The sequence below is a fragment of the Schistocerca cancellata genome, chromosome 5 (genome assembly GCF_023864275.1).
Source record: "Schistocerca cancellata isolate TAMUIC-IGC-003103 chromosome 5, iqSchCanc2.1, whole genome shotgun sequence".
Classification (NCBI taxonomy): domain Eukaryota; kingdom Metazoa; phylum Arthropoda; class Insecta; order Orthoptera; family Acrididae; genus Schistocerca; species Schistocerca cancellata.
In genome coordinates this window covers 630684532-630710116 of record NC_064630.1, presented here as the reverse complement: position 1 = coordinate 630710116, position 25585 = coordinate 630684532, and positions in this window count along the sequence as shown.

Genomic DNA, 25585 nt, shown 5'->3' with positions numbered 1-25585 from the left:
GCGAAATTCGACCAGCAAAACAGTCAAATTGACGAACGTTTTAATCATCACCTACAAAACAGTGAAACGCGTTTCCGTAAATTTATACAGGAACAAAATAAAGTAAGACGACAAGTCATGGAAACAATTACCGCACAGATACAGGAAGATAAACGTAAATTGTTTACGAAAGCAAAAACATACGTAGACAACAATATTGCTACAGTATCAGACGAAATTAATACTGTCAAACAATTGAACACCGAACTGCGTAATGAAATTTCCGATCTTAAATCAAAAACAGATACACACACAGTAGACTTTCAGACAGTGACCGACAGACTTGAACAATTAGAACTAATTCAGGATCCCAAAGTCATCAAAGCTGACGTTAAAAAATTGAGCGAAACCACTCATAAAATACAAAAACAGATTAATGCTTCTGACACTAAAAACGAAGATCAGGTAAAAATACTGACTGAAAAATATGATGAATTGGCCAGTCGTATTGACGTTATTGAAAGTAATAATGACAGCAAATCAGACGATACTTCACCGATTTCGTTTAATCAAACACCTGAATTCCAAAATCTACAGCAGACAATCAGTGAGATAGATTCGTCTAATAATACATTACGTAGAAAATTATCAACTTTACAGCAAGAAGTAACAGAGATGAAAAATGTTTCAGTCAATAACACGTCACAGCATACGGCACATTCCGAACATTTCTCACACTCACACAGCCAGTATAATTTGGGTAATTTACACAGAGTACGTGACATAGATTCCGAACAGTCACAAGCAAGCAGATTCTCATACAATCCTGAACCTGTTCAGACGTACAGAGACGATAATTTTGATTATAAACATTTTCTATCAGTGAGAAAATTTAAAGTATTTAAAAATGACAGAACCCAAATTCACCCATTGGATTGGATACAACAATTTAGCTTTGCTTTTCCACCGACTTGGCCCGTAACACATAAACTTGAATTTATTTGCAGTTTTTTGGAAGGCGAACCGGCAACTCGTATGAGACCGATCGCGAGACAATGCTACTCGGTAGAAGAATTTCAGAACGCTTTTCTGTCAGCGTATTGGTCGAAGACGACACAGCGCGGGATTAAGGATCAATTAATTAGCTTACCGAATTATGAGAACTCAAATTTTTCCACTGTCACGCAATTTTTTGAACACATGGTTCAACAAAACCAGTACTTGAGTGAACCATATAGTGAATCTGCACTTATTCAATGATGCATTTCTAAATTACCACGGTCATTAAGAGTGTCACTTTTAAGGGTCAGCAGAAAGAAAGTATTTCGGCATTCAGAGATCTGTTACAGCTTTTGGAAGTGCAGCAATCGGATTATTCCTTTATAAACAAAAATTTTCATATAATAACCAAGGTCAACAAACATACAGCAATTACAATCAGCCACGCAGTTTCAATAGCAAAGCCAATAGACGCTTCAGAAATGACAACCACCAGAATTTTAATAACAGACATAATTTTAATTATCAGTATCGTCAGAATTATCAGCAACAGCAAATACATTTTGGTAACAATAGAGTTTTTTCCCAACAACAGCAACAAAATCAACCGGTTAGCATACCTAACCAACAATGCAGTCTGCAAGGTCAACCAAGCTTTAATGTTTCGACGCCTGCACGTATAGCATCAGCTCCAACAAATAGTAACACACAGCAACAAGGGAATCAGTACGTACAGAAAACACACTATTTCAATTCCTATCGCAATGCGCCGTATAGAAATGACTATCACGACAGACGTAAAAATAATGAGCACAATTTTCAGCGTACATTTAATAACAGTCGATCTTATCAGCAGCAAGAGCATCAGCAACAACATATTATCATGAATGAACCAGACAGTAGGTATCATCCAGAACGTAATACGTCAGGAAGAAATAATAGAACAGTACAAATAGTGGAAATGCCACAGCATCCTCCCGCAAATAACAGCACGTCAGATAGAATTTGATTAGATACGGTACAGGTTGCATCTTCCAGCAACGTAAGCAATACTTCAGATACACAGAATCTTGTTCACGAAAATGTTATTTAAAACAAGCCTTGTTGACTGCACCACTTTTATCGCACCCGGATCCTACCAGAAATTTTTCCATTGCCACTGATAGTTCTAACACCGCTTTAGGCGTACATATTTTTCAGGAAATTGAAGAAGATGGTTGTACAGTAATTAAAAACGTCGCTTTTGCAAGTCGCATTCTGTCACCTGCTGAACGAAATTATTCTGTTACAGAACTGGAAACATTATATGTTGTTTGGGCATTTACGAGATTTAGGCATTTTCTTTATGGAAGACATACCACCGTTTATACAGACCATAGAGCGATACAATTTTTACTTTCGGCTAAATTTACACACGACAGATTAAGTAGATGGAAACTTTATTTGCAGGAATTTAATTTCACAATTGTTCACATTCTCGGCACACAAAATATTGTAGCAGACGCACTATCCCGTCCTCTTAACAACAATCAGCAAGACATCGCAACCAACTTCTGCAAAGCAAATTTCAGCGTCATGTACATTCAACAAGTTGCATTTGAAAATTTCATTTCGTCGTCATTACAAGGCATAGCACAAGAGCAGAGTAGAGACAACATATGGAAAGAAATTAAACACCTTTGGCAAGATAAGTATAATGTTACCATTAGAAACCATTACACTGTACGCAATAATATTCTGTTTCGCCGCTTTCACCCTGACCGCAACAATTGGTTATTATGCATTCCTGACGAACTTGTTAACAAATTAATTTGGTATACTCATTTAAGTTACGCACATTACGGAGCCAGAAAATGTTTTCTTATTCTGAGACAGATCTGTTATTTTACCAACATGGAGAAACGTATACGACGAATTTTAGCGTCATGTAAAATCTGCCAGAAAGCTAAATCAGATACGACTTCATATATTCCTCCATTACATCCCATTGTACCTGTTAAATTGAGACACATGGCCGCTGTAGACATTTTTGGTCCGATTCCCAGAACTAATAGAGGTTTTTGCTACATCTTTGTCGCTGTCGAACTCACTTCAAAATTTGTTAACTTCACTCCGTTACGAAAAGCTACTGCTAAAACTGTTTCGAAAGCATTTGTAAAACATTTTCTATTTCAAGTAGAGCATGTGTTGAAAGTAATTTCCGACAATGGACCACAGTTTCGATCTGCTATATGGACACGTATTTTACGAGCTAGAAACATTTCTCCGATCTATATTTCCAGATACCATGCTTCTTCGAACCCTTGTGAACGATTAATGAAAGAAATTGGTAAACTGTGTAGAATATACTGCCATAAAAGACATATTGATTGGGACACACACATACTCTAATTCCAGGATGTAATTAACTCGATACCAAGTGAATCTACAATGCTATCTCCGTCTGTTATACTGAAAAATGTTGAACCACCTAACAAAATTAAAGAAATAGTAACCTTTCCTACATCTCGTCGACTACTACACCATGAAATCATTGATATTGCGCTGAACAACATCAAACATGCCGCAGAGTGCCGGAGAAGACAGCAAAAACAGGTTTGTACACGCCGTGACTTTCACATTGGACAGAAGATATTAGTACGTACACACTATTTATCCAACAGAGAAAAGAGTAGATGTAGTAAATTTGAGCTTCTATACGCAGGTCCATATTGAATTAGCAGCATTCCTCACCCCAATGTAGTACGCGTCGAAACTTTGAGAACCAGAAAAAGCAAAGGCAATCACCATGTCTCCAACATCAAACCCTTTATTGAATGAACATACTTTATGATTTATCACGCTGTAATGCCATTTCCTAATTTTTTTATGACCACATATGCAATTATATTCACATGAACACTTACTGATGATTATCGTATTTTTTCTTGGCAAGTGCCTGGCAAGGTAAGGTTAGCAGGTCGCTCTTCTTGTCGTTACACAACAGACTGTGCACATTTTCCATTTTTCATGTATGTATGATTGTTTTTCTGTTTTGTTTGTATGCACTATGAATTATTCAAGATATAGCAAACACCAGTCGACTTTGACATTTTGCCTTATGATATCTCAACATCGTGACTGTTTTACATTTTTTTTGTTGCTACATTGTGATACACTGTGTACATTTTTGTCTCTGAACACTGTCTATGTTTTTGACATATTACGTTTTCTGTCATGCTATGCTGTATGCTCAATTATGTTACTATAAGCCAGTTTTTATTCAGTGGATATATGATTTAAATGCAAGACATTAATCTTTGTTTTTCATTTTCAGAAAGACATAACGTGTAAAAGAAATAAATTAACCAGAAATGGGAATTTCACCTTCGGAATGAACGAAAGAAGATGCAGTACTTCGTGACGAAGAGTAAATGGATCAGAATTAACAAGCATTAACGAGAATATACTATACACATCGTATGATAGCTATCTTAACTAATTTTTTCTTTCAGAAAACTAGGCTATTGATGCAGGCTGTCAGACAGAACTACACATCTTAGTTTTAGTGATGAAATATGCTAGAAATAAGGAATAATTGTATAATGAATAATGAAGTGATTTTTTTTCAGACGATAATGAGTGGTGATGAATAATGATGAAGAATATGTTAATATGGATAATGAAGTTTTTCTTTACAGGTGATGATAATAATGGAGTTATGATGATATTGATAATGAAGTTTTCTTTGCAGATGAGAATAATGTTGAAGTTTATGTATTTATGCTATGTAGTTATTTAAGTATTTGTTGCAGTTCGTTTTGACAGTATGTCTTATGTCGCAAGATATGATGACTGAAAGTTTTGGAAAGGACAGCTAGAGAACATATATAATTTTATACACATTTCACTACCTGTTAATTCGAAGTTCACTACTTTTCAGCATAATATGCGTTTCTTCTTTCCGCTTAATAATCCATTTTGTATTTTTGTAGGAGAAGCTATTCACGAAATTAATACGCTATAAGCAATTAATCATTAAACGTGTGTCATTCTTAAATGTGATCACATATACTCTATTTGTTTCATAACCTTGCTACAGCTGACTCATGACGAATGACGTTTCACATCTTCATTTGCAGCAATAAGTCAAATGCAAATATTGTTATGCCCCAGTTATTAATTATCGATCCCAACGCAGTGCATTGCTAGCACAAAAAAAAATCTATTACCTGTCCCAAATAATGCTACCAGTTTAAGTGAGTTCGGAGTAATACTGAATAATGTTTTCTAGTCACAGATCTTGAATAATAGTTACAGTATGTTTCATTTTCAATATGTCCTATGTCACTTGAATAATCAGTTCTGAGTAATACTGAGTAATGTTTTCTAAGCACAGACCTTGAGTAATAGTTACAGTGTGTTACATTTTCACTATGTCCTATGTCACTTGACTGATGAGTTCTGAATAATGTTTTCTAACCACAGACTTTGTGTAATAATTACAGTATGTTACATTTTCAATGTGTCCTATGTCACTGGAATGATCAGTTCTGAGTAATACTGAGTAATGTTTTCTAACCACAGACCTTGAGTAATAGTTACAGTATGTTACATTTTCACTATGTCATATTTCACTTGAATGATGGAAAATGTTTTGTACTATTCAATACTTGCTATATGTTTTGTAACTGACCAATGAGTGCCAATAAGTATTTTAAATATGTTGTATGTCACTTGAATAATGAAAAATGTTTTGTAATATTCAATACTAGTTATATGTTTTGTAACTGACCAATGAGTGCCAATAATTATTTTTAACTATGTTGTATGTCACTTGAATGATGAAAAATGTTTTGTACTATTCAATACTTGCTGACCAATGAGTGCCAATAATTATTTTAAATGTGTTGTATATCACTTGAATGATGAAAAATGTTTTGTACTATTCAATACTTGTTATATGTTTTGTAACTGACCAATGAGTGCCAATAATTATTTTTAAATATGTTGTATGTCACTTGAATAATGAAAAATGTTTTGTAGTATTCAATACTTGCTATATGTTTTGTAACTGACCAATGAGTGCCAATGATTACTATAACTAAGTCAATTATGTTAATAGTATGCCATTCATTAGATCCTGTTTTGAATGATGACTTCTGATGGTTCGTAACTGGCCAATGAGTGCCAATGTTGTGTGTAAACAGATAATTTATGAACATTATTCTGTAATACTACATACATGGTACAAAAATGTTCAGTAACTGGGCGATGAGTGCCACCAATTACTTAAATCGGTTGTTAGACTAGTGTAATTCTCAATGAAGACTAGTATGTGACTTAATGTCCTTCACCTTCTGACCTAATTACCAGAAATTACTGCAATATCCGTTTGTCCTGTGTATCCTCATGATCATGGAGCACTATATTTGGTTTTTGCACTAATTCTACATTGGTGTACTTTACAAGAACGTGGTGTTGACATGACATGCTGTCCACCACCTTGAGCGATGGAGATGTTATTATGGTCCCACTGTTTGGTGTATCTAATGTACTACCAAAATGATAACATGGAATATTACTACGACATTTCAGTGTCTTGGCTACACTGATTAATACTTCAAGGAAAAGAACTTTAGATTGTCTCACTTGGTGTTGTGCTTCTATAGAAAGATATGGCCTTTCAGTGCAGCTGCGTGCAACCTAAAGTGCTACAACCATGACGCAATCCTTCCCATTCCTTTCCTAGTTCATGCAAAATGGTAAACTCTTATACAATGCGTTTAAATTCTTTTAAAATGATAAAGACTTATACAGTACGTGTGCACTTTATTTCGCTCCTTGATATGTTTATTTGTTGTAATAATGCTAAAGAGTTTTACAGTGCGTGTGCACTTTATGCCATTTGTTAATATGATTTGTACTCATTACGTATACATTTTGTGATTCCCAGATATGTTCTGTACTACAGTGTCTGTGCACTTTCGTCATTTTGTTAACGAGATTTGTATTCATTTCATATAGATTTGTGATTTGCTGATATGTTCTGAACTACAGTGCGAGTGCACTTTATGTCATTTGTTAATATGTTTTGTACTCATTGTGTATACATTTTGTTTTTGCCTCATATGTTCTGTACTCAGTGCATGTGCACTATATTTTATTTCATGTTCTGCACCTATTATGTGATTGTAAAGTTAGTTAATTAAAAAAAAATTGTTGCTCATGGCAAGTCCAATTGACTCACCATCGCTGCCAAATTTTTGCCCCCCTCCCCCCCCCCCCCCCAGTGGAGGGTTATGTAAGATGTATGCTTCGCCAGCGATGGGCGAGGCATAATAGAATCTCTGACCAGAGAGTAGTATGTAGTTAGTTGTTGCTTGTCACTAGTCGGCGTGAGTCTGTAGTAGTCTTAAGTCCGTGCTAGTAAGCTGTAGTCGACGGGAGTCGGCATGCGTCGGCTGTGTACTCTGCTCGCGACTCTGGTCAGGACACTGGAGGATGAGGATTGTTGTAGAAGGTAAAGAAGCAGCCTTGCGCATATTAAATAATGTATGTTAATTGTAATTTAATTTGTTCCAAAAAAATTCCCCAATAATAATTTTTATAGTATAAAGCAACTATTTTAAAGAAAAGCATTCATTTCAATTTAAAGAATAATTCAAATGCATGATCATTCCTTCCAAGAATAAAAAAAAATATACGCCAGCATTGCACAAAGCTGTGTCGAAAAATTCCAACTTAAGAGCAGATATAATTGCAGTTTTTATTGAGGTAAGAATTTTTGCTTTTTTTAATTCAGAATACAGGGCCGAAGGGCAGCGCTGCTCTCCTCATAAAATTCATCAGTTTACAAAACATTTTTATTATTTAGGTGCTTAGGAATTGAATTTTGTGGTTACATTAAATGTGAATGCATTTCAGCATAGAGATTATAAATGGGAGCCAATTTTGTTCAGAGGTTACAATATTTAAAATTCATTTAATTATTATTCTTTGGGTTCAAATGGCTCTGAGCACTATGCGACTTAACTTCTGAGGTCATCAGTCGCCTAGAACTTAGAACTAATTAAACCTAACTAACCTAAGGACATCACACACATCCATGCCCGAGGCAGGATTCGTACCTGCGACCGTAGCGGTCACGCGGTTCCAGACTGAAGCGCCTTTAACCGCACGGCCACACCGGCCGGCTTTTCTTTGGGGAGGTTATACTTGGCTCATTTACATTTTCATTGACAATTTTGTGTGGGGAGGTTACAAGTGTCACTGAAATGTTACAGGATTTGGGCTGGACATCATTAAAAGAAGGGAGTTTTTCGTTGCGACGGAATCTTCTCACGAAATTCCAGTCACCAACTTTCTCCTCTGAATGCGAAAATACTTTGTTGACATTGACCTTCGTAGGGAGAAACGATGACCACGATAAAATAAGGGAAATCAGAGCTCGTACTGAAGGATATAAGTGTTCGTTCTTTCCGCGCGATATACGACATTGGAATAATATAGACATGTGAAGGTGGTTCGATGAACCCTCTGCCAGGCTCTTAAATGTGATTTGCAGAGTATCCATGTAGATGCAGATGTAGATTCTGACCCCTGTAGTCGATTGGCGTGATGTTGTCTCTGTGGCTGCAGCGACCTCTGTCTCTGGAAGCTTACTTGTTATTGATTGTAATATGTCACGGTTTCTTGATGCAGGTGCTCAACGCGACCGGTATCAATCATAGTGCGTGTCATGTTTTATCCAGTCTTTTGACTGGTGTTCACGCATCTGTGGTAGTGAATGGACAAAATCCCCAGATCACCATCCTATGGGGCTTACTCATTCTATTACATCTCGCTTATTCACGTGTCGTCTACCGACCAGTCTGACTCCACCTGACTATGTTGGCCGGTTCCTGGGAGCTGACATTTTATCAGTGACACACCTTACCACCAGATCCTTGCTTTCCCGTTGGGGAGTACAATCATTCCTCTCCCCAGTTTAAATGGCCACGTCGTGGGTATCCTGGAAAACCGTGTGGTTTCACGTTATTCTTCCTATCGTCCCGATGACAGTCACTTCATCGTGGTATAATGTCATTCAGAATCTGATCCCGACCAACGAACGCCTCCATCGCATTGGTCTTAGCCCAACGGGTTTCGGCGAGAGAGCTGGCACTGGATTCACCGATTTCCCTTATGCGATCAGCTAAAGCTGCTTTCTCAGCTGAACTTCTTCTGTGTCCAGACTTTTCCCTTTTCCCCCGATCAAGACTAATTCGATCGTATGGCTCTCCAGACGCTACGCCCACAATGTAGATAGGTGTGACAGTGATCCTGACCATCTTGTTTTTTCCCAATGTATCTTCACTGCTCATTGGAAGTGGCAGAGGTTTCCACGTTACCGTGTTTTATTTGCAAGTATGTTGCACCTTGTCTTTAATCGTCATGGAGATGTGTCGTTCTTATCTTTTTTTCCCTCTGGAGTCTTCTCTGACTGTGTTCTTTCTAGAGAAAGTATTTGTTTCCTTTTGACTCCAGAAATTGTGGAATTTTTGTCTAATAAGAGTAATAAATAAAAAGTTTACGAAAAGGACATAAAAAAGATACCCACCTTAGTACTATGTCCATGTGATCGAATGGTCGAAACGCACAGTGACAGGCTGGGGGGGGGGGGGGGGGGGAGGCATCATGACCAGCCTCGGATTTCGACGTTGTCTCGATACGCCGTGAAGCTGACTGTGTTGTTCATTACTGTAAAAAAGGAGAAACGTCGTGGGTTAGTAATCAAAAGTCCTCATTCCCGGGTTCGAAACTGACTACCGCTTCAATTTTGATTAATAATCAGCATTGGCTGACATAAGGAGTCACTGTAATCCTGCCAGCGGTCTTGTCAAAGAGGGCGGAGGAGCGGACAGAGGTACAGGCTATTCTCTTGTCCTTGGGCTGCGTAATTGCCTCTAAATGTGGAAGAATAAGCAATGACCAACAGCATGAGGGTGCAGAAGGCAATGCAAACCACTGCATTAAAGACCAACACTGTGTATCCAAACGATATGTGGCCAGCAATTGAAATGGTGTCATGATAATTTCTCCAGTGGCAAAAGATTCCGGAATAGTCCCCCATCCGGGTCTCCGGGAGGGACTGTCAAACAGATGGAGACCATGAGAAAAAGATTACATAACCAATGAATGGAAAACTATCTACGATTCGGGGCGTGGAATGTCAGAAGCTTGAACGTTACAGGGAAACTAGAAAAGGGAAATACAAAGGCTCAATCTAGATATAGTAGGCGTCAGGGGAAAAGAAACGGAAAGAAGACAAGGACTTCTGGTCAGATAAGTCCAAATGGTTCAAATGGCTCTGAGCACTATGGGACTTAATATCTATGGTCATCAGTTCTCTAGAACTTAGAACTACTTAAACCTAACTAACCTAAGGACATCACACAACACCCAGTCATCACGAGGCAGAGATCTGAGATCTGACCCCGCCGGGAATCGAACCCTGGGAACCCGGGTGCGGGAAGCGAGAACGCTACCGCACGACCACGAGCTGCGGACGTCAGATAAGTGTAGCGTAATATCAATAACAGTAGAAAATGGTATAACGGGAGCAGGATTCGATATGAATAGGAAGGTAGGGCAGAGAGTGTGTTACTGTGAACACTTCAGTGATAGGGTTGTTCTTATCATTATCGACAGCAAACCAACACCGACAACGATAATACACATGCCGAAGTCGCAAGATGAAGATAAAAGAGACAGAGAAAGTATATGAGGATACTGAAACGTTAATACAGTACGTAAATGGAGACGAAAATCTTATTGTCAACGTGGACTGGAATGTAGTTATAGAGAAACACGTAGAAGAAAAGGTTCCAGTAAAATATGGGCTTGGGTCCAGGAATGAGAGAGGAGAAAGACCAACTGAGATCTGTAATAAATTTCAACTAGTAGCAGCGAATACTCCATTGAAGAATCGCAAGAGGAGGAGGTATACTTGGAAAAAAAATGGGACAACACGAGTACGGGGAGATTTCAGTTGGATTTTGTCATGGTCAGGCAGAGATTCTGGAATGACATGCTGGATTTTAAGGCGTGCCCAGGAGCAGATATAGACTCAGATCACAATGTAGTAGTGATTAGGAGTACGCTGACGTTTAAGAGATTACTCAGGAAGAATCAAAACGCAAAGAACTGTGTGACGGAAGTACTAAGGAACGACGAGATACTCTTGAATCTCTAAGGCTATAGACAAAGCAGTATTCATCTACATCTACATTTACATGGATAGTCTGCGGATCACATGGATAATCTGCAAAAAAAATTTAAAAGCCCGGCAGAGGGTTCATCGAACCACCTTCACAATTCTCTATTATTCCAATCTCGTAAGCGCGAGGAAATAACGAACACCTATATCCTTCCGTACCGGCTCTGATTTCTCTTACTTTTTCATGGTGGTTGTTTCTCCCTATTGAGGTCGTTGTCAACAAAACATTTTCGCCTTCGGAAGAACAAGTTGGTGACCGAAATTTCGTGAGAAGATTCCACCGCAACGAAAAACACCTTTCCTTTATGATTGCCACCCCAAATCCTGCATCATTTCAGTGGCACTCTCTCCGCTATTTCGCGTTAATAGAAAACATGCTGCTCTTGTTTGAACTTTTTCGATGTACTCTATCAATCCCATCTGGTAAGGATCCCACACCGCGCAGCAGTATTCTAAAAGACGACGGACAAGCGTAGTGTAGGCAGTCTCCTTAGTAGATCTATTATCTTTTCTAAGTGTACTCCCAATAATATGCAGTCTTTCGTTAGACTTCCACACAATATTTCCTATGTGTTCCTTCCAATTTCAGTTGTTCGTAATTCTAATTCCTACATATTTAGCTGAATTTACGGCCTTTAGATTTGGCTGATTTACCGTGTAACCGAAGTTTAACGGAATCCTTTTAGCACTCATGTGGAGACCTCACGCTTTTCGTTATTTGGGGTCAACTGCCAATTTTCGCACCATACAGATACCTTATCTAAATCGTTGTGCAATTTTTTTGATCTTCTGATGACCTTACTATTCGATAAACGACAGCGTTATGTGCAAACAACCTAAGGCGGGTGCTTAGAGTGTCTCCCTAATCGTTTATGCAGATAACGAACAGCAAAGAGCCTATAACACTACCTTGGGGAACGCCAGAAAATACTTCTGTTTTACTCGATGACTTTGCATCAGTTACCACGAACTGTGACCTCTCTGACAGGAAATTACAAATCCAGTCACATAACAGAGACGATATTCCATAAGCACGCAATTTCACTACAAGCCGCTTGTGTGGTACAGTGTCAAAAGCCTTCCAGAAATCTAGGAATACGAAAACAATCTGAATGCCCTTGTCAGTAGCACTCAACACTTCATACGAGTAAAGAGCTAATTGTGTTTCACAAGAACGATGTTTCCTAAATCAACGTTGACTGTGTGTGACTAGACCGTTTTCCTCGAGGTAATTCATAATGTTCGAACACAATATCCTGCTGCATATCAACGTTAAGGATACGAGCCTATAATTTCGTGGATTACTCCTACTACCTTTCTTGAATACTGATTTGACGTGTGCAACTTTTCAGTCTTTGGGTACGGATTTCTCTTCGAGCGAACGGTTGTATGTGATTGTTAAGTATGGAGCTATTGTATTAGCATAATCTGAAAGTAACCTGCTTTTAATAAGTTATTTAAGTTGCCTCACTACTCTGAGGGTATTTACATCTAGGTTAGTCATGTTGGTAGCTGTTATTGATTCGAATTCTGGACCATTTACTTCGCCTTCTTTTGTGAAGGCATTTGGGAAGGATGTGCTTGGTAACTCTGCGTTGCAAAAATGTCTTCGACAGTACGTCCATTGCTATCGTGCAGAGAAGGCAATAACGAATATCAATGGGCCGTACAGTTGAAGAGGAATTGACATCTCTAAAAAGGTCAATGACAGAAGTTGGAAACAAAATTGTGTGTTAAAAAGAATATAACTGCGAAGGAACCATGTGTAACAGAAGCAATATTTCAGTTAATCGATGAATGAAGGAAGTACATAAACGTTCACCGAAATTCAGGAACACACAAACACAAGTCGCTGAGGAATGAAGTAAATAGGAAGTGCAGGCAAGCTAAGACGAAATGGCTGAAAGAAAAATATGCAGAACTGGAAAAGAAATGATTATCGGAAGAACTGACTCAGCAAATAGGAAAGTCAAACTAACCTTCGATGAAATTAAAAGCAAGGGTGGCAACATTAAGAGTTCAACGGGAATGCCACTGCTAGACGAAGAGAAGAGAGCGGATAGTTGGAAAGAACACATTGAAAGCCTTTATGATGCGGAAGATTTGTCTGATGTGGTAGAAGAAGAAACGTGAGTCGATTTAGAAAAGATAGGAGATCTACTATTAGAATCAGAATTTAAGAGAGCTTTAGAGGACTATTTACGTTGGTGTGTGGAATGTATGAGTCTGGCGTGATACCATCTGACTTTCGAAAAAATATCATCCACACAATTCCGAAGACTGCAAGAGCTGACAAGTGGGAGAATTACCGCACAATCAGCTTAACAGTTCATGCATCCTATTTTCTGACAAGAATAATAAACAGAAGAACAGAAAACAAAATTTAGTATGTATTAGATGATTATCAGTTCGGCTGTAGGAAAGGTAAGGGCACCAGTGATGCAATTGTGACGTTGCGGTTGATAATACAACCAAGACTGAATAAAAGTAAGATATTTTCATAGGATTTGTCGACTTAGAAAAAGCGTTCGGCAGTGAAAAATGGGGTAAGAGTTCGAAGTTCTGAGAAACATAGGGTTCAGCTGTATGGATAGACGGGTAATATACAATACGTGCAAGAGCGAAGAGGGAATAATAGGAGAAGACGAACAATAACGAATTGATCGGATTAAAAAAGATGTGAGACAGGGCTGTAGTCTTCTGCCCGTACTGTTCAATTTGTACATCAAAAAAGCAATGATGGAAACAAAAGAAAGCTTCACGCGTGGTATTAAAATTCAAGGTGATAGGGTAGCAGTGATACGATTCGCTATGACATTCCTATCCTGAGTGAACGTGGAGAACAACTGCATGATCTGCTGAATGAAATGAACAGTCTAACAAGTACGGTATATGGATTGAAAATAAATCGAAGAAAGACGAAAGCAATGAGAAGCATAACATCAAGATTGATGGTCACGAAGCAGATGAAGTTAAGGAATTCTGCTACCTAGGAAGAAAGTAACCAATGACGAACGGAGTAAGGAGGACATCAAAAGCAGACTACCAAGGCAAAAAGAGCATTCTCTGACCAAGAGAAGTCCACTGGTATCAAAGACAAGCATTAATTTGAGGAAAGTATTTCTGATAATGAAACCTCCTGGCAGATTAAAACTGTGTGCCGGACCGAGACCCGAATTCGTTAACTTTGCCTTTCGCTGGCAAGTGCTCCACCATCTGAGCTATCCAAGCACGACTCACGACCCGCCAACACAGGTCCAATTCTGCCAGTACCTCGTGCCCTACCTTCCAAACTTCACAGAAGCTCTTCTGTGAACCTCGCAGAACTAGCACTCCAGGAAGAAATGATATTGCAGACAAATGGCTTAGTCATAACCTGGGGGATGTTTCCCGAATGAGCGGAGAATGCACGTTTGGAGCTCAGCATCGAAAGGCACTGAAACATGGGCTGTGGAAATACCAGAACAGAAGAGTAGCGAAGCATTTGATATGTGGTGCTACAGACAAACGTTGAAAATTAGGTGGACTGATAAGGTAATGAATGAGGAGGTTCTGTGCAGAACCAGATAGGAAAGAAATATTTGGAAAGGGACATGATGATAGGACATCTGTTAAGACGTGAGGGAATGACTTTCACGGTACTAGAGGGAGCCGTAGAGGGCAAAAGCTGTAGAGGAACACAGATGCTGTAAAACATCCCGCAAATAATGGAGAACGTAGGTTGCAAATGCTACTCTGAGATGAAGAGGTTGGCACAGGAGAAGAATTTGTGGCGGGCCGCATCAAACCAATCAAAGAGACTGACGACTTAAAAAAAAAACAGTCATATAATCTATCTGAAACCTCAGTGCATGCGCATGTCATATCGTCGTATTCACAAGATGTGTTTAATTTCTTAGATATAAGTTCTGCTATAATCTCAAAATGAACAGATCGCTGGCACTACGAACGTAGTGCAATTTTTTTGATCTTCTGAAGTCCTTACTATTCGATAAACGACAGCGTTATGTGCAAACAACCTAAGGTGGATGCTTAGATTGTCTCCCAAATCGTTTATGCAGATAACGAACAGCAAAGAGCCTATAACACTACCTTGGGGAACGTCAGAAAATACTTCTGTTTTACTCGATGACTTTCCATCAGTTACCACGAACTGTGACCTCTCTGACAGGAAATTACAAATCCAGTCACATAACACAGATGATATTCCATAAGCACGCAATTTCACTACAAGCCGCTTGTGTGGTACAGTGTAAAAAGCCTTCCAGAAATCTAGGAATACTAGAGGGAGCCGTAGAGGGCAAAAGCTGTAGAGGAAGACAGATGCTGTAAAACATCCAGCAAATAATGGAGAACGTAGGTTGCAAATGCTACTCTGAGATGAAGAGGTTGGCACAGGAGAAGAATTTGTGGCGGGCCGCATCAAACCAATCAGAGAGACTGACGACTTAAAAAAAAAAAAAAAAAAAAAACAAAAAAACAGTCATATAATCTATCTGAAACTTCACTGCATGCGCATGTCACATCGTCGTATTCGCAAGATGTGTTTAATTTCTTAGATATATGTTCTGCTATAATCTCAAAATGACCAGATCGCTGGCACTACGAACGTAGTGATTCGTTAAACAGTGTACTATTATCCTTTCGGAAAAGAATATTCGTAAAATTCCAAAGATAGCACGAGTCACAAGTAGAAGAAGTATTGCACAGTCAGCTAAACGTTCTTGCATCCAATCTGCTGACGATAACAATATAGAACAACTTAAAAGCAAATTGAGGATGTGCTAGACAACGAGTTGTTTCGTTTTAGGACAGCTAAAGGAACGACAGAGGCAGTTCGAACTTTCGCTTGATAATGGAAGCAAGGCTGATGTAAATCAGGACTCGTTAATAGCATTTTTCGACCTAGTAAAAGCATTCGACATCGGACGATGGTTTAGGATTGTCCAAATTTTGAGAAAAATGGGATAAGAATAAAGAAAGTTGGGTACAGAAATGTACAGTACGTACAGAAACAATGAGGGGCAGTGAGACTGGATGACAAAGATTAAATATTGAGATTATAAATGGTGTGAGACAGGGATTCTCTGTTTTGCCCCTGGTGTTCAATATATTCATTAAAGAATCAATAACACAAATAAACGAAATCGTGCCGAGTGGAATTAAAATTGAGGGTGAATGGATATCAATGATAAGAGTCGCTGATGATATTGCTACTCTTAGTGAAGGTGAAGAAAAGTTGCAGGATCTGTTGACTGCAGAGAACGGGCTAATGAGTAGAGAATGTGGACTGAGAGTAACCCATGAAATAAAGAAGGAATGATATTATCGAAAACATTAACATCAAAATTGGTGGTCACGGAGTAGGTGAATTTAAGGAATTGTGCTACCTTGGAAGCAAAATAACCCACTAGAGACTAAGCAAGGAGCACATAAAAAGTAGAATAGCACCGCCAAAGAGGGCATACCTGACCGCTTGACATCTACTGATTTCAAACATTGGACCTAATTTGAGTAAGAAACTTCTGAGAATGCATCTTTGAAATACAGGGTTGTGTGATAGTAAAATACGGACAGTCGGTAAACCGGAGTAGAGGACAATCGAAGCGTTTGACACATGGCACTACAGAAGAAGTGCGAAAATTAAGTGGACTGATAAGATTAGAAATGAGGAGGTTCTCCGCAGATTCGGCGAAGTACAAACATTTGAAAAGTAGTGACAAGGAGGAGGGACAGGATGATAGACATGTCTTAAGACTTCAGGGGAAAATCTCCACGGTACTGGAGGAAACTGTAGAGGGTAAGAACTGTACAGGAAGACAAAGACTGGAATACGTTCATCATGTAATTGAGGTCGTATTTTCAAGTGCTACTTGAAGAAATTGACACAGGAGAGGAATTCGAGGCGGGCCACTTACAACCTGAGGAAACCCTGATGATATAAAAAAGGTAAGTCCAAGAAGGTTTTCGGGTTGCTTACTCTCAGGACCTACCACGCTAGTAAGACTCGTCCAATGGGACCACGGACACCACATGTTGTCAAAGTTGTTTGAAATAAGCAACAAAAGTTATCGCTGGGAGGCCCTTACACCATCTCCATTAGGAGCCTACCTCTACTATGTGATTTATATATTTTTTTTAAACCTGTAGAAAGTTATTCGTGGCCATCGATTAGCTTCGGACGATCATTGTTCCGTAGGCTACCGTAAACATATATCCATGAAAGCATTGACCGTCTTGTCTCGAAATGGGATAAATGTATAAATAGTTGTGGCGATTGTTTTCGACCTACTAAAAATAGTTCAAATGGCTCTGAGTTCTATGGGACTTAGCTTCTGAGGTCATCAGTCCCCTAGAAATTAGAACTACTTGAACCTAACTAACCTAAGGACATCACACACATCCATGCCCGAGGCAGGATTCGAACCTGCGACCGTAGCAGTCGCGTGATTCCAGACTGTAGCGCCTAGAACCGCTCGGCCGCCCCGGCCGGCTCGACGTACTAGACAGTTTTCTTACCATTTTTCCATCTGTCTCGTTCCCGTTACACTACCGCTTATTTATCGGTCCACCTTCAGGTCCAGAGGGTACAACGAACTGAAATTCGGTCTATGGCCTTCCTATCTTTATCCTTCGCTCCATCACAGGGTTGCGAACCAGTCCGTAAGTTTCGCAGCGCGGTACGTGGTTAATAGAAAGGAATTGTAGTGGGCTGGTTAGTTTTAATGGAGTTACAAGAATGGAGGATATTCAATAGCCTCTGATACTTAGTTCGGAGTTTTCGGAAGAAAACCAAGAGACATTTGTGTATGGATTCTGGCAAGATGAGTTTCACGATACAGTCTGTTTTAGCTTTCAGAGTAAAATGATGTACTCACTACAGTTTAAGGAAGTAAGCAATACTTTTGCCTTAACATTGCATTTAAGTAAAAATCAGTATCGTACTAAATAAAAGGCAACAAAGATCTCGATTAATATAGTAATCATGAAACTTCACAGTATCAACACAGCACGATAACCAAAGGATAGGAAGAAATTTACTGAAGTATTTCGAATATTCTGCGAATGCCTCTTTAGAGTACAAATATTACTTTTATTAAGTTTTAATTATGCCGCCACACCATTTTTGCAACCAACGTGATATGAATTTATTGCAGATTTATTAACATAGCAGAAAGACAGCCGTTCCATAAAGAATAATAAAAGTGATTTGTAAGCCGCTGTATCTCCAGACGTACGTGAAGGTCGTATTGTATGTCTTAGTGCCCGCGGACACAGCAGTACTTTCAGCTCCAGCCGTATCAACAATGGGGCGATATCTCGGCTTAGTGACTTGAAAGGAGGCACTTCGCGCTTGAATTCTGACGTATGCGGCACTCATTTTCTTTGGGAAGTATAAATTTATACAAGATCCTGACTAGTCTTGAGGAGTCAGGAACTCTTTCGGAGTAGCCAGAGATGTTTTAACACTGTAACGTAAACAACAATAGCTTCTAGATTACTTCTTTGCGGCTCTGCAGACATAAAGTTCCGTCTTTGTCAGTGGATATTTATAGCAATTCAAGGAGCCTACACACGAAGTCGCGCACACAGCTTTTTTTTTTTTTAGAAACTATGAGTTAGTATTTGTGTTGTTTACGGACATAATATAGTGCATTTCTGGTTTTCTCCGCTGCGTATAATGTGCAAAGGAATATTATAGTTTAATGTCCCGTTCGCGACGTGGTGATTACACTTCGGCTAAAGCTGCATGCTAACCCCACGGGACAAAACATTAATTATCCCTTAAAAGACCATACCGGTCACTTTGGAACGCTGTAAATTAACTTGTACTAGAAGGGAACGTGACTTTCCATTGCTGACAGTCATGTCAGAGAAGTATTGCTTACGTACGAGGCTGCTGTATCGTGTTTGGAGTTGCCCATGACCATACAGTGAACGAGGTTATCAGATTTCTTTGGTGTATGAACACATACTATCCAACGACCCTACAAGAAAAGTTATTCCCAGTCATACAGCAATGGAAATATAAAATGGTACAAACCGATAAAGACAGGATTCTAGTCTTACGCCTTGTCAACGACAAACTGTTAGAAATATCGGTATTAATAATGCATTCATTCTTCAAAAAATAGTAATTGCAATATGTAATTATTTTCCTCCTCTCAACGTACAATTGGTTCTGTAAATATTTTTCTCTCAGCAAATTTTTTCAAAGTTAAAACTTGTTTTTTCAATTTATTTAATGACTTTTAGGGCTCCATTCCTCAATCGTTTATGTCTGTCTGTCTGTCCGACTGTTAAAAACCCTTTTTCTCAGTAACGGGCAGTCGTATCAAGTTCTAATTTATGTCACATGTTAAGGTCTAATGTACTCTGGACGTAAATATTTTAAACTTCCATGTCCGTTCAATGAAAAGATACAGCCATTTATGTTACATATTTTGTTACTCGAAAACTCACTCATCAAAACCTATAGCGTGCTTCCCGTTTGATCTAGAATGATGAAATTTAGCAAGAAGCGAGGTTCCACAGTACAAGTAAATGAAAAAAAAAAGAAAATGGTTAATTTATAATTATATAGCCCAAAAAATTGTCCTTTTTTATCCGTCTACCCGTTTGTAAGTTCGTCTGCTATGACTGCTTTGCCGGCCGGTGTGGCCGTGCGGTTCTAGGCGCGTCAGTCTGGAACCGCCAGACCGCTACGGTCGCAGGTTCCAGGCCTGCCTCGGGCATGGATATGTGTGACGTCCCTAGGTTAGTTAGGTTTAAGTAGTTCTAAGTTATAGGGGACTGATGACCTCAGCTGTAAGTCCCATGGTGCTCAGAGCCATTTGAATCATTTTTTTAATGACTCCTTTGCCTTAGGAATGACCGACGTAACGTGTTGAAATTTATGTCATATGCGAAGGTCTGAAGGGCTTTGTGACACATACAAGCTTTTTTGTAACCCCTCGTCGCTAGTTTTGTAAAGGCCTTGTCGCTACTGCTGTAGAGGGAAGGTTTGTGAGTTCGTGAAACGGCTTCTGGTGCAGTACACAGCTAAGGTAATTTCTCTCTGCCACTACTACACAGCTATGCCCCAGGATCAGGTAACGGGATAGGAGAACGAAGGTTCTACAACACTCCAACAAGTTAGTAACAAAGCCACATAAATGAATTAGAAAAGTTTACCTATCTGTTTGAATTGTTGAATGATTTATTCTGCAACAGTGCTTATAATGTAACACAAAAAAGGCCCTCAATGGCTAAGTGCCAATAATCGTAGAAAAACTTCATAGCACGTAACAAATGGAGTTACAGCAACTGTCTGTTCACTTCTAAGAGTTCACTAAACGACCTTTCCCGCCGAAGTCAGTCCTGGACGATGATCTAGAACCAAGTGAGCGAGAGCTGCTCTTCTATGTTCCGTGTAGGCTTCTGTCCGTTGTTGTCCAGCCATTGGCGGATTGTGTTCGGTCGGCAACTGGGCGAAGCGAGGTCGATACCTTCACTCTCAACGCCGTCCGTGGCGCTGGTGGAACTTGCGCAAGTGGCGAGTCTCTATGGCTCTGGCACACCAGCTCACATATTTGCGGTTGTGGTGCTTTTGCCCTCCCTGTGTCTTGTTCGGAAGACACACCAAGCTTCTTAGTCAATACAGTCTAAAGCAGAACCATTCATGTCACATACTGTCATGGAAACTCTCTCATTAAAAGCTACGGGGTACTTCCCGTTGACTCAGAATCATGAAATTTGGCAAAAAAGCAAGGTTTCGCTGTACAAGCAAACCATTTGTAAATAGTTTGACTCACTCAAACTTACTCATCAAATACGGTATTGCAGTGCCTGTGTTGTTCATAAGTACGCTGCAGCGCAGTGCATGCATGTCCGAAGGAACAGCGCATCGTATTTCTGAACAAAACTGACTCTTCAATATCGTTTTTATCTGACGACACCGTGCAAGCGTCTGTCAGTTAAAATATCTCCCCCATACTGGAATATACACAATGAATTTATGAGTGCAGGTTGTAGAAACCGGGCTGACGAGATATGGAAATTTGGATCTGTCCGTGAATTGTCGCCGGACCGCCTAATGCTAAGACAACCGTTCGCAACAAGGGGAAAATCCGGGTTCGAGTCCCGGTCTGGCACAAGATTTCATTGTTGTCATTTCATTACACAACTGATGGTTGCCCCTTTTCTGAAACGCGAATACATTTCATGTCATTCATTGAAACCTAGAGACTAATTCTCCTTGAAGTCGTGTCCTGAAGTTTGGCAAGAAGAAAGGTTTCACTATATGAGTAAAGAAATAAAATACGAGAATTTTGAATTTTGTAACTACATCACACGCAAAAAACAGTTCTTTTGTAATTTTTTATCTGACTTCAAACTTGAAATTAAAACATTCTCGAAATTCTTGGAATCAATGGAACCGATATCTTCCCTGTATCAATGTCGATAACAGGCAAAAATTGTCGAGATTCTCGATTACCGGAATCGATGAACTGTTTATACATATAATTAAGGTTGTGTGCAACCCTCAGTGCGCAAATTCTATTTGCACCGGCCCAGTTTTTAGCTTTGTGGTTATTATACCTTAGTCCTTCTGGAGCTATGGCCAATTGCGTAATTTTCGGCATGGCAGTAACTTAGTTGCCTTTCTTTTTTCTAACGAGAATGTAAATCATGACACAATAGGATAACTGACTGTACACATTCTGATTTTGCATGTAACTGATTAGAACATAGTTAAAAAACCAAAAACCTCTAGCATGCTATGACTGTCCTGCCTTTACATGTTGATATCATAAGCAGAAGATTAAGAAGATCAATGTCTGTTTTACTCATAATCTTTCTGATGGCGTAATGCGGTCTGGCACCAATTACTCCCTTGTATCAGCCTCTTCATCTTAGAGTGGCACGTGCAACTACGTCTCCAATTATTGCTTGAATGTATTCTAATCCCCTACTCTGTTACCTTCTGTAGCTCGCATTGGTGCTATGGAAGTTATTCCCGGATGTTTTAACACGTATTCTATTACCCTGATAACCTTCTTTTTACTTCTGTTCCTTTCTTCGTCAGATCGACAGAGAACATCTACATTTCTTACGAGTTCTCCTAATTTTCGACATATTTCCTTAGCACCAAATCCTTCATGATTCGATATTTTAGTTTCCGGTTTTCTCACAGTACAAGTTTTCTTGCTCTGTAGTGCTGTGTTCCAAACGTAAATTCACAAAATCTTTCTCCTCAAATTAAGGCATAATTTTGAGAAAATTAGACTTATTTGCATAGTAACCCCTTTTCGCCTGTGCTTGCCGTCATTTGACGTTCTCCTTGCTGTGTCTGTCAGGCGTTATTTGGCTTCTAAGGCACCACAATTCCTTAACTTGGTCTACATCGTGATCATCAATTTCGATGTTAAATTTAGCTCTAATCACATTTATGTTTTTAGTATTTCTTAGCTATCTGGGAGCAAATGTTCTATTGGAGGTTAAAGGTGCTGAAATCCAAACATTCATACCAGTTCTTACTTAATAATCTGTTACGTTGTTATTCTATTGCACACAAATTATAAAAGATTGAAATCAAATTAAGGGAAAGTATTATCAAAAACCACTAACAGGTTAAACACATTTTGAATAGAATAACCTGAGAATTAAAACAAATTTCCATTTACAAGGCAGGTAAACCTGTAAATAATCCCAGTCCGTTTACTGAAATCAGATGTTCCAGTGTAGAAGACGTCCCATTTAACACTACAAAAAGGTACGCAACAGACGAAGTGTGACTTAACTGCCCACACATTATGTAAGTAATTAAAAAATATATCGATTTTTTACTCGCCATAAAAGTCTGCAGCTGAAGAATTAACAGTATTTTCCAATTCTTAAATGCGTAGAAATCACATAGAAATAGAACTTCAAATCACATACCCAGAAAAGTAGTAGAAATGCTGGAAATTTTTTATGGTGGTCTCTAGTGTAATTCTAATAAAATCAGTCATCCAAATGCAACAACGTCCAAAGAATACCGATTTTGTGACATTTTACAAGTTCATAACCAAGAGTGAGTAATTTTGTCTCTCCTATATGCTTTGGTTGTTAAATTTTTGAAACTTTGTCTGTTAATCTAATTCATAAGACACACATCTTGTATTCTTGTCAGTGTTTACAGCAAGAGTACCGCAGTACATCTCGATAGTCGTTTGTTTGTTTTGTAGTGTAATTTTCCACTGTCTTTACAACGGATAGGAACTGGAAACTGCTGCATGTCAATGCGAGCTATGTTGGCTGCAATTCGCTCTCAGCTCCAGGCTGTGTTGGCTTCAGTTCAGCCGAAGACTGCAGTGGATTGGTTTCAGTTACACAGTTGAAGGCGAGTGGATGGGCATTATTGCTGTCACCCAGCCATAGGGAGCCAATGTCCAGCAGGTTCCACCAGTGGCCAGGCCGATTGTTGCTCATATTGAGGTTAACCCCCCCCCCCCCCCTGTGGTCGAGTGGGAGGTCACGTCAGCGCCTGGCAGACTGCGGATGATTTCCCAGGGGGCCAAATGTAAGACCTTCCTGACAAACAAGTTCCAGGAGTTGTCTGTGGTTGACACACGAAGTCTTTGGTGGACACTGTACCTCAAGCAGGTGCAGTCGCTTGTCCAGTTTCAGAGGAAACCTTTCAGCCTACAAGATCTGAGTAGGCACAGAGGGCAGGGTTATTGATAGTTGGGAGCTCCAATGTTAGGCACATCACGAGGCCTCTTAGTAAAATGGCTGCCAAAGAGGGGAGGAAAGGAAGTGTGTACTCCGTATGCATACTGGATGGAATCGTTCCACACGTGGAATGGATCCTTCCAGATGCAATGAATAGCAGATGGTATAGCCACCTGCAGGCAGTGGCTCACGTGAGTACCAATGATGAGAGTCATTTTGGATTAGAAGAAATATTCTCCGGTTCCGAACAGCTATCTGAAGTGGTAAATGTTGCTGTCTTGCTTCTGAGATGAAAGCAGAGCTCAGCATTTGCCGTGTAGTCGACAGGACCGATTGCGGAACTCTGCTGCAGAGTTTAGGGTCTGAATCAGAGGCCCAGCAGGTTTTGCGAGCTTGTAGGCTGCAAATTCCTCGGCTTGTGTCATAGGATGGTGGAGTTCTGAAACCCCAGGGTTAGTTTGAAAAAGGCTGTTTATTGACGACGTGACCCAGCAAACACTCTGAGGTATCTACGCTGAATCGCCGTTGAGGAGTGGGACATTCTGGACCAATTGTGCCTTGATGAACTTGTGTATAGAAAGCCACGACGAATACAGGCATGCATCAGTGCAAGAGGACGTGCTACTGGGTATCAGATTGCAAAAATATTTAGGAAAAGTACCCGTACAGTACGAAAATCGGAAATTGATCCTAAATGTAGAAAAGTGTGAGGTCATCTACATGAATTCTAAGGAGAATCTATTAAACTTCGGTTACTCGATAAATAAATCAAATCTATAGGCTTTATATTTACCTAAATACCTAGGAATTACAATTAGGAGCTACTTAAATTTGAAAGAACAAACTGAAACTGCTGTGGGAAAGACGAACCAAAGATTTCGTATTAATTGCACAACACTTGAGAAATGCAACAGATCTACTAAACAGACTGTCTATACTACACTGTCCGTCCTCTTTTGGAGTACTGCTGCGCGGCGTGAGATCCTCACCAGGTAGCATTTACGGAGTACATCGACAAAATTCAAAGAAGGGCAGCACGTTTTGTATTTTTGGTAAATAGGGCAGACAGTGTCATGGACATGATACAGGGTTTGGTGTGGAAATCATTAAAACAAAGGCGTGTTTCACTGCGGCGGGATCTTCTCGTTTCCATCACCAAGTTTCTCCCCAGAATAGGAAAATATGTTGCTGACGCCGTTCTACATAGGGAGGAACGATCATTTGAATAAAATAAAGGAAATCAGAACTCGCACGAATAGATATAGGAGATCGTTTTTTCCGACCACTGTTCGAGACAGGAAAACTGAGAATTATTGTCAAGGTTCTTCGATGAAACTTCTGCCAGGAACTTGTGATTTACAGAGTAGCCATGCAGATGTATATGTAGATGTGGACGTAGATGTGCTCCGAGGTACACTGTACTCATGGTACAACACTGTTGCCCAGTGGTTATCCTTTCAATGCAACAATATTCCACCTAAATCTGAGGAACTTTAATATTCCCTTTCGTTTTTATGCAATGCGGTTCGATTTTCCAACGAGGTATATTCCCACTGTTAACCATTAATAACCTGCGTCCGTTCATCGCATACCAAACTGTTGAGATACACAAAAAATATAAGGGATGTGAGGTTAGGCATCAGGGGATCATTATTGATATGCTATTACAAT